Below are 9,297 nucleotides of genomic sequence, written 5' to 3' on the forward strand. Positions count from 1 at the left end.
AAGACTGCTAGCTTTGCCACAGAGCAGCAAAGAGTGACTGTAGCTAATCTGACACAGGAATAGTTGCAGTGTGTAGCAGCTAGATACAGTTAAAGTTCAAACCAACCTGAACTCATTTTAAAAATCAGAAAGTGTCTCTTTAATTACATATTTTCAAAATATATATTTTTCAGTATATTTCAGGTTTCAAATATGTATTTCCATTACCCCTGTTGAGACATAATTTTGCCCAATATTTTTCCTAATTTCCAATTCATAAAATAAAGTTATTGTACCCTAATGGTAGAGTGCTGAGAGAAGAGTCTAGCTGTGGCTAGAATGAGCTGAACAACTGAGTGCCTGCTGAGAATGCACATTTAGGGTCATAGGCTCCAAGACTCCAAAGGCCATTAGGGCTCCAAATAGGAGAGAGCATCCTGGTGTCTACCAACAGAAGTCTGTCAAAGGAAGAGCTCACTCGGGTGGTCTCAGCTAAGTTGAAGGCCTAAAGAGCAGACATCATAAAAGTAGCAAAGCATGTGCTCCAACCCACCAGCATTAGAGTTCTAGACACGTGTGTGCCCGTGGCATATATGAGCCAGTTCTCGTAGCCATCAGTGTCATGTAGACGCTACTGCAATGTTTCAGAGGAGAAAAACAAAAGCTGTGATCATATTGCCCTGCCTAAGAGCTGGCATTGATGCTCTATCAGCTGGCTCTACTGACATCAGCATCCCGAGCTAACTCTTGGGAGTTCATGTTACCATCCCTTAAAAGATCAAGAAAGAGTGAAAAAATGAGAAGGTTTTCTAGGCTGCAAACTTGTGCAGGTGGGTCCAACCCATAGGTGACACACAGCTGAAGACAGGAATGAGTGTAGCTATCCACAAAATAGTCTACTTATGTAAAACATTTATGAGATTTTTCCAGTGAATTTTCTCGCAGCTCAATTGTACGTTTCTTGAGCATCAACATAATAGATGATAATTCTGTGTCATAATGTGGAAAACCTGGACATGGTGAGAGGAAGATGCAAACAGTTCAGTCTGAAAATGGTACCGAAGGAGCAGAGCTGAGACAAGCCTGGGTCCAGCATTTTATGATTCTTGAAGCTAATCAATTTTAATGGTATCATTTAGGAAAAACTATAACTATAAATATAAATAGAATAAAATTCAAATATTCTTGTACAAGGAAAAAGATCTCTCAACAAATTATAAGCAGTTAGGAGGCAGAGACGGGAGAATTGCTTAAAGTTCAAAGCAAGCCTGGGCTGTACAGAGCTACATATCAAAATAAATTATAATGTCATAATATTTTATCATCCTGACATATTAGTCCTGTGTTTTAGGACTGCAGTTAAATATGGAAAGTATAAAGTCTCTATAAAAACTAGGACATTTCCAATTTTCCTGAGAGAAAATAAAACATTTCCTCTTCCTCTTTTCCTTCCTCTTTTCCTTCCTTCCTTTCTTCTTTCTTTGTTCATTTCTTCTTTCAGTCTTTTTTAAAAATTTATTCTGTGTGAATTCATGTGAATATACAACTTTGTGTACATTCACTGAAGTCAACATTCATGTCTCCCTTTGGTACTTTCCACCTTATTTTTTGAGACTGAGTCAAAGAACCTGAAGTTCGCTGTTTCCACTATATTGGCTGGCCAGACAACCCCAAGGATTCCCCTGTCTCTGCCCTCTCTGCCCAGTACTGGAATTACACACACACACACTGTGCCATGCCCAGCTTTTACGTCGGACTGGGGAATCCAAACGCCTGTCCTTGTGCTTACACGACAGCCACTTTAACCAGTGAATCATCTCCCCAGCTTCAAGTACTGTGAATCCACAGTATAGCTGGAGCTGTGGAAGAAGCCCAGACAGGGAAAGAGGGGGCCCAGAAATTCACCCCAAAATAACTTCATAACACCTCCAGTGAGCAGACAATTTCCAGTGTGGGTTAGAGAACCCGGAGAAAGCTCAGTAAAGGATAATGACATCAGGGCGATCACCTACAGAGAATACTCCTCCTGTAAGTGGCCGGTGGAAGACTGGAAACCACCACCAGAATCAGAAAATTGAGCAACAGAGCACCAGTAGTGATTCAGAGGCTTCGGCTGGGGTTTCGGTGTTTATACCTGCAAAATAAAGGAGGAAATGCATGAATCCGGATGCTTCCAGGAAGTACTAAGAAAGGCCGGAGCTGTGGTACTACCCACAGATCAAGGCCGCTCTCAGACCACAGCAGGTCAGAAGTAAACATCCTAACAGGCAGCTTTCAAACACCATTATTCCATGCAGAGAAACCCCAGTACCTGCATTGCCAATTTCGATGTTTGAGTGTCCCACCTGATCACACACAGTATGTCAGCTTTGGAATCAAAGGGTCTTAAAAATAGAATGTTGGCTCCCAGATTCAAAATGTCTTGATCCTTGTGAATCTTGTTTCCTCAAAACCCTAAAACTACACCCAACCCCTTTCACCTCCGGTTATCTCAGAAACAGATTTTAGGCATTATGACCCTTTGTTCATAAATATTCTAGAGTGTAACTCTAAAAGAGAGAGCTTTTAAGCTAGATGTGATGGGACCCATCTCTAACCACAGCCCTTGGGACACTCAACAGATCCTGAGTTCAAGGTCATCCTGGACTATATAATGAAATTCTAACTAAATAACAAACAGTGACAAAACTAAAACAAAAATGACCTCCAAACTAAATGACAAAGACCTTAAAAATAACGTTCATGACCATACTATCACAACCACACTCTTAAAGTGGATACTCTATGAATTCTAACAAATGGCTAGTCAGATACTCCATTGATTGCTACCAATAACTAAAAAGCAGACAAACAAAAAGAAATCCAAATCCTCAAAAGGTAACAGAAAAAAGCCTGTATCAGTATCTCAGTTTCACTCCACCTGTGAACATGGGAGCAGATGGGGTCCGACCCTCTTGACCTTGATGTTCTTTCCTTTTACAAAATGGCAGACTTGGTTCTCTTCATTGCTCATGTAGAGTAAGTTATTTACATTTTCTTAACTGTACTGTCTCAGTGTGAAACTTGAATAATGACCAATACTAATGATAGAATACTATAACAATACACAAAGTTATAATGAATATTAAAAGAGGTTAAACATGGCATGTGCCCACATGATGTGTAACTAACACTCAAGAATTTTACTTCTCTTTCTCATTTGAATCACAAACTAATTTGTAGCCATGTTGCTATTTTTAATAGTGTATAATCCAGACTCTAATTTTTCTCCCTTGTGTGTTTTCAACAATCTGGCAGAGAGAGTAGTTTAGGTTGAATGTAATCCAAGGCCCAGAGAGATTTATTATCTTGCCCAGAGTGCACAGCTGTTAAATGGCAGAGGCAGAGTTTGCATGGAGAGTTCCTGACTCCCCCTGTTCCTCTGAACCCGTGACATCAAATGAAAGTTTAAGTTGTGCTTTCAATGTTATATTCAGGGAAAGGTTGATATATAACAGCCTCAAAACAAAACAAAACAAGCCTGTCAACCAGAATAGATTTTTTTTCTACAATTTTTTGAACTAATAGGAAAAAAGGAGTTTCTTCAAAAACCTTATTTTTGATTGTGCAGTGTACTAGGAGCTTCAGCTTGACTATTAGAAGGAGTTAAGTGGTGGGAATACATGTTCTACAGTTAACAACAATAAAGCTCGTGTCCAGTTCCATATAAATTTTAACCTTCAAATATGAGTACAGTACGTACACACACACACACACACACACACACACACACACACACACGCATGCACAATCTGTTATCTCAACACCCAGGAGGAAGAGGTAGGAAGATTGCTCCAATAAGGCCAGCCTGGGCTATGTAGACATTTCCAGTCTACTAGGAACTACAAAGTGAGACCCTGTCAAAGCAGAAGGAAGAAAAGAAGGAAGGGAGGGAGGGAGGGAAGGGAAGGGGAAGAGAGGGAGGGGAAGAGAGGAGGAAGAGGCTGAGCACGATAGGTCTTTAAAAGAGGCTAAGGCAGGCAGATATCTGTGAGTTCAAGGCCAGCCTGGTCTACATAGGAATAGAGATATAGACAAGCCAAGGTCTAGATAATGAGACTCCATCTTAAAATAAAAGTGAAAAGCGTCCAGTGTTTATTGGCTTTAAATGAACAATCACATGTAAGAGCACAATAGTTATAAACTAGTGAACAAACATTTTTTATTTTCTCATAAATAAGACTAGGACTCACCCACACCCATACTGACATGAAACACTGCTGTGTGGCCAAATGTTCCTTTTGTAACTGAATGTGATTTGAGTGTTTCAAAAGTCAGAAGTCACAGTGTGGCTGTGGCTAACAGCAGGTCCTCCCCCTGCCGCCTAGCTCTGGCTGCCAGTGTTATTGATTAGCTTGCATGCTAAGCTTTTAACATCTTTTGGATGATTGCTAGGCCTCTGCTACAAAGCTATGGAAATAGCTTCTCAGTTCTCATTTTCTTTGTATGGTCCCACCTTTCTTCTCAAGATGTTTTTCTTCGGGGGCGGTGTGTGGATATTTGTAGTTTGTATTTGGGTGAAAAGTCCTCCCTTAGATTTTCTTTCAGATACCTGTGGAGCAAAAGTAAATGATCCGGGCCTGGTGTGTAGTCTTCCCTGGGTCGACCTTGATGAGGAGATAAAACCTGTCTGACCGTGGGTAACCATTAACTGTCAAGCAGGAGAAGAATTTCCCACGGCCTCAGACTATCACAGAAACAGAGGAGCGCGGAGCAAAGAGGAGTTCTGCCTTGAGCCCCACAGGAATGACTCCTTACCAAGAGGGAACTATGGGAGGGGTTGCAGGAGGGAACTATGGGACGGGTTGCAGCAACTCAGGCTGGTATCAACTGGAGATTCTGAGAACAACTGGAGGCCGGGGAGGAGCCGGGAAGTTTTTTCTGGCCCAGAAAAACTAAGCAGTAGGGTATAAAAACCATGAGGAGGGCTTCCCTGTTTGTTTCTGTGTGAGACCCCACCGGGACATCTCTCAAGTCTAACAGCTGCCACTTTAAGAGAAACGTGCAAACTTCAAACCTAGTCAAAACAAGAATCATAAAGATGAAGACAGTGTTTTTGTTTTGTTTTGAAAAAGGCTAGACGATGAAATTACAGAAGGGATGGTAATAGAGAAGAGGCCAACAGTACACAGAACATCAGTCATAAAACAAGATGAATCCGACTTAACCTGCGTTGTGAAGTCCTGCTCGGGGCAGACAGCAGGTTTATTAATCATTAGAAGGCTGTGAGGTTGTCCAATTTCCTGTTCTGAAGGTATAATATATTACTATTGAAATATGCTTCCAGGGTTTTATGAATATTGACAACAAGTATCTCAGGTTATTTTTTATTTATTTTTATTTATCTATATGTGTGAGCTCTGTATGAGTGTGTGCCTATGAAGGTCAGATTAGTGCATCAGCTCCTGTGGAGCTGGAGTTACATGTGCTAAGGACAGAACTCAGGTCCTCTGGGAGAGCAATAAGCACTCTTAGCTACTGAGTCATCTCTCTAACCACTTGGCAAGTTTTTAAGATGTTAGAGACTAAGTTATTCACAGCAGAGAAAATTAAGGAATGCATCTTACTCATGCAAAGCAAAGGTAGGGCTGAGGAGTAGGTAGGCAAGAATGTTACTTTTGGTGCATAGTGAAAGAGGGATCTGCTATGTTTATAACTGGGAACTCTCCACTGTGTTTATATTCATGTCTATGTGCTTACGGTATCTCTTAAAGGGCAGAAGCAATCTGGAAAGAGAGTGTGACGATGTTGAATCAAAATCAAAGTTGTCTCTTAACTAGCTCATGGATCGGGCACGAAGCAGCCCAACAGCTGAGAAGTGAGCCTACAGATTTTTCAAACTGATGTTCACATAGGGAAGTAAATTCACTTAAAGACCTGTTGAAATCAAGGAATGTTTGTTTAAGATTAGCAAAGCAGATTAGTGTGTGGGTGGGGTGGTTGGGGAGGAGAGGCACTAACAATGGATTAAGAGGTTGTGAGAGGTGGCTCAGTGGTTAACGCACTCTCTTAACCATGTCCAGAGGACCAAGCCAGTATCCACATAAGGTGGCTCACTATCACCTATCACTCCAGCTCCAGGAGATGCAGTGAGCACATGCACGTGCACATGGGAGCATGCCTTAAAGAAAAAGGATGAGGAGCTGAAGCAACAGCTCGGAGGTTAAGAGTATGTACTATACTCTTGCAAAGGATTCTAATTTGGTTCCCATATTGGATGGCTTACGTTGCCTGTAACTCTGGCTCCAGGGAATCTGACCCTTCTCGTGTACATATACATTCCCACATACTTGTACACACATAAACACATAACTTTAAAATTTTACTCTAAAAAAGAAGAAGAATGAACTGGGTGTGGTGGTACATGCCTGAGTGTTCCCAGCACTCAGGAGACAGAGGCAGGAGGATCTCTGTGAGGTCAAGACCAGTGTGATCTACATAGTGAGCTCCTGGACAGCAGGTAAAGAGACCATTCTCAAAAAAAACAAAAGGAAGAAGAAGAGAAAGAGGAGGAGGAGGAAGAGGAAGGGAGCGAGGGAGGGAAAGACAGAGGGAGGGACAGAGAGGGGGGTGGATTAAGACCAACAGTGTCAAGTACTATAGCAGACTCAATTTTGTCATGCTTCATTTCAAATTCTATACTTTTTTATAGTAAAACCAGAATACAGCCCTTAGAACTTAAAACGTTAAAGTTGCATGTCATATGAGGAATGGCAAAATCTTATTTGCATATTAGAAATATGCTTCCAGGACTGGATAGTTTGGATCATGCCTGCAGCCATAGGGACCATAGACATAGCTTTACCCAAGGCCAGAGTGTATCCCAGATGGCATAGAGTTTTAAGATTTAATGTTTTTCCTGCTAGGTTTTGATTTTGCTTTCATTTGACTCTCACTAATTTCTTTGCTTTTGGAGTAGGATTGCTTATCTTGAAGCACTGTATCTTGGATATATGTAACTTCTTTTTACATTCCCGGGTGCTCAGAACTAAAAGTTTGCCTTGAGTATCAGAAGAGAATTTGGACTTGTTCTTTGTTTGTTTGTTCATTTTGTTTTGTTTTGTTTGTTTAGGTTTGTTTTGAGCAATATTGGAACAGTTGAGACTTTGGATATGTTTAGGGATAGGTGTAATTCTTTTTGCATGGTAAGACCAGCAAGAAACCTTGTATGCCCAAGGTAAAATGAAGTGCTTTAGATATGGAATATTCATCCTAGCTCCGTGCATTAAAGACTTACTTTCACTCTTACCTTGGCGATATTGAAAGGTAGTAGAACCTTTGAAAAACAGGATGTGTAGGGCTTTATAATATGAGGAATATGTTCTTAGAGAGGACTATAGATTGCTAAACTCTTTTAGCTTGTAGCCAACTCGAAGTAAGATCTGCCATATGCTCTCTTCATGAGCCATTGCCTTACCACAGGCCCAAAGAAATGCGGTAAAGCAAACAAAGCCCTATATGTTGGGGTAGTATGAACCCAAACAAGTCTTTCCTCTTTTGAACTTGATTGGCAATACTAGAAAGATATATATCATAAAGTGTCGGTGTGAGGGGTACACGACAGAAGATGTGAGAGACAGGTCAACCTTTTACAAGGTTGTATTAGTTTTTGTCAACTTGACACAAGGGAAAGGGAACCTCAATTGAGGACTTGTGGGCATGTTTGTGAGACTTTTCTTGACTAACGGTTGGTGTGGGAGGACCCAGCTTACTCTGAGCAGTACTGTCCATGGGCAGGTAGTCCTTAGGTGCATTTAAAAATCTGAGTACGCCATGAAAAGAAAACCAGTGAGCAGAGGTTGCTGCCTCTGTCCCCACTTTGATTTCTTGCCCAGATTTCCCTCAGTGATGAACTGTTACCTGGAACTGTTAAGATGAAATAAACCCTTTCCTCTTCAAGCTGCTTTAAATCCATGTTTATCACAGCAACAGAAACCAAATGAATGCAGAGGTTATTTCAACTCTAGAACAGATGAGGATGAGCATCTAAGGGAAACCCTATGGCTGTGAGATGAGTGTTAAGAGGAAACCAGTCGGTGTGTAAGATTCTTCTCATGGGTTTAACATAACTAGGAGACTAATTGGATGAGAAGAAAAACATGAAAATGAAGATACTGCTGAAAGTTATGGCTGTATCAGACTGTTATCAGGCCATTAACAAAAATCGTATAGAATGAAAAGGAGAATCAGGGAAAACAACAATAACATTACCTGAAGATATTTGAAATTTGAAGTAGAAATATTCAGTTGTTCATTAGAAATGTTGGTGTTTCAAGGACAAAGACGTACCAGGATGTACATATGTAGATGATATCCTAAACAATGGAAGTTGATGAGTAAATGTTTGTGTGAAATGTTGGCTGTAAACCAGGTTCCAATAGAAATCATGAAGGCCCACTGGTAACTATGAAATCCAGTGAGTTTTTTTTTAACTCGGTGTTTAATCGATGCTTACATACTTCACTATGGGACAGACTGCCTGAGAATGGTACCAGTGCTTAAACTTCTGTGTCTAACGACACTCAATAAGCTTACTAGGATGAGGAGACATAGCCCACTCCTGAAGAGTCTGATTCAATGGATTGCCATGCAATGAATGCCATATTCAGGAATATGCATGTTTAGAAAGCAACTACAATCTGGGTGTGGTGGGTGTGTGACTGTGAGCCTGGTGCTAGGGAGGCTAGGGTGAGTTCTAAGGCCAGCAGTCTAGACACCACAGTAAAGTCCTGGTTCAAAAAGGAGGAGGAGGGGAGAAAAGAAAACAAAAAACAACTCTAGATGCTTGTTATACACAATGGAGTTGTCTTAGTCAGGGTTTCTATTCCTGCACAAACATCATGACCATCACGAGCAAGAAGTAAGTTGGGGAGGTAAGGGTTTATTCAGCTTACACTTCCACATTGCTGTTCATCACCAAAGGAAGTCAGGACTGGAACTCAAGCAGGTCAGGAAGCAGGAGCTGATACAGAGGCCATGGAGGGATGTTACTTACTGTCTTGCTTCCCCTGGCTTGCTCAGTTTGCTTTCTTATAGAACCCAAGACCACCGGTCCAGGGATGCCACCACCCACAAGGGGCCCTCCCCGCCTTGATCACTAATTGAGAAAATGCCTTACAGCTGGATTTCATGGAGGCATTTCCTCAACTGAAGCTCCTTTTTCTGTGATAACTCCAGCTTGTGTCAAGTTGACACACAAAACCAGCCAGTACAGGAGTCCGTGTGTGTGTGCGTGTGCGTGTGCGTGTGCGTGTGCGTGTGCGTGTGCGTGTGCGTGTG

The sequence above is a fragment of the Grammomys surdaster genome, unplaced genomic scaffold (assembly GCF_004785775.1).
Source record: "Grammomys surdaster isolate TR1022 unplaced genomic scaffold, NIH_TR_1.0 125702, whole genome shotgun sequence".
Classification (NCBI taxonomy): domain Eukaryota; kingdom Metazoa; phylum Chordata; class Mammalia; order Rodentia; family Muridae; genus Grammomys; species Grammomys surdaster.